Here is a 2500-nt window from a genome sequence, read left to right on the forward strand (position 1 = left end):
TTATCCAGACGAATACATCCTGCGGAGCCGAGATAAATCGGCTAATCAGGCTAGATTGAAGTGCCTTCGGTACACATTGTAATATATTACGAGGTCGTCTGCCACTTTGTCTAAAGAGAAAGGTTTTTGACCAATGTGTCCTCCCCGTCGTAACATATGTGTCAGAAACATGGACTACGACCAAAGTACTTGTGAGGAAATTAGTAAGTGCTCAAAAAGGAATGGAAAGACTTATGCTAGGAGTTAGTTTAAGAGACAGGAAAAGAGTCGCATGGATCAGGCAACAAACAAAAATAGAGGATATACTTAAGAGCATTAAGAAAAAAAAGTGGCAGTGGGCAGGACATATATATCGGAGACAGGATAACAGGTGGACAAAGAAAACAACAGAATGGGAATACACGACACAAAGAGACCAAGGGCAAGACCAGTGACAAGATGGTAGGATGAAATAGCGAATTTCGCAAGAGTAAACTGAAAACATGATGATGATATATATATATATATATATATATATATATATATGTATATATATGTTTGTATGTATGTATATCTGTTTATCATATCATCTAACAACAAGATACATAAGATATAACATATCTTCTTAATTTTGTAATTGTGATGAAATGTATAATTATGTGGCATTTTGTTGTAAGATGATTGTGACTTATATGTTTTTTATTGTATCATGTCTGTGCTGAAATATGAACTAATCTCCCCCCCCCCCCTCTCTCTCTCTCTCTGCATATTTGCGTGTCTTCCTGTCTTCTCTTCAACAGTTGGATTAATAAGCCTCTTTATAACTGAGACGTTTGTCAATAGTGTATTTTAAGTAAGTATAAGAAATTAGACAAATATATAACGTAATTTTTCCCAATGTAAATAACTAGAAAGTCGTATATGATGAATATTCTGGAGATAGTATTAAACATTATTTCATTGCTGCAATTAACCAATACGAAAGCAATATTCAATTCTATTGGAAACTAATTTAGAATTTTTTAACACTGCCTTTATTTATACATATTCTTCAAGAAAAACATAAGCCTTCTTTCGCAGTAATCGGCTTTTCTCCCCCCCCCCTCCCCCCCAACATCCTCTTTCCCCGTCCTCCCCAAAGAGCCTACTTTTGGAAATACATTATTAAACGGAACTCCTCTTTCACGGTATAATATCACGTGCTGGATATATTGTGGTTAAATATATTTCGGTTCTTTTTCACACCACAAATATTATCAGTATGAAAGTCATTATTCGAATTCTCTTTTTTTTATAGTTATTATCATTAATAGTGGTAGTATCAGAGGCAGTGCGAGTTGTAATATCATTGTTGTTATCATTATCATTACTATGAAAATTATAATAATGGTAATAGTAACAATAAGAATGATATAAATTATGTTAGTAATAAGGATAATAAAACAAAAAAGATAACAATGATGATAGCATTGATAATCATTGATAATGAAAATAATAATAATGACAATAACTATGCTAATAGAATTGATGATGAAATACAACAAATGATGATCATCATCTTCATTATTACTGTCATTATCTTTTTTATCCTTATCATTTTTCTTTATGATTGACATGTATTATCATAATTACCATAATTTTATTATCTCAATTATCATCATTATGACTATTGATTCTATCGATTATTATTATTGTTTTTATATCAATCTTAATCATCATTGTTTTTATTATTGTTTTTTTTTTTTAATCATTACTATTACATTAATATTTTCATCATAAATATAATTGGTATCTGTTATCATTATTATTGTTATCATTATCATCATTATTGGTATCTGTTACCATTATTATTGTTATCATTATCATCATTATTATTATCATTATCATTACTATTGTTATCAATAACATAATAATTAAAATGGTTATTAAACCATTACTATTATTTTTATTATTATTATCATCATCACTATTACCTTTATCATTATTGTTATCACTATTATTGTGATTATTATTATTATGATTTTCATCATTATCACTATTATCAAGATCATCATTATCATCATCATCATGACTATCATCATAGTTATTACCATATATACCTACCATCACTATCATCACTATTTTCATTATCATCGATATTACTGCTAGTAGTTGCGTTAGAGAAATATTTTTTATATTGATTATCATCATGATTGCTATTATTGATGATGATAGAAATATCATTATTTATCATTATTATTTACATTTTTATTTTTGTTATCAATATTATAATTTTTATTAGTTTCCATTCTTAATATCAATATGATTATGATTGTTATCAACATCCTATTGTTATCATTGTCATAATATCAATGATCATCATTATCATCCTTTTTTCAGTATCATTATTGGCATGATTTTCATCAATAATATCAATATAATCAAAGTCATTCATCATCACTATTATTATTGATATAATTATTATCCTTATCAGCATTACTATTATCATCACCACTGTCATTATCATCATCATTGCCATTAT

The sequence above is a fragment of the Penaeus japonicus genome, unplaced genomic scaffold (genome assembly GCF_977035675.1).
Source record: "Penaeus japonicus unplaced genomic scaffold, GWHDUDI00000001_assembly GWHDUDI00000040, whole genome shotgun sequence".
NCBI lineage: Eukaryota > Metazoa > Arthropoda > Malacostraca > Decapoda > Penaeidae > Penaeus > Penaeus japonicus.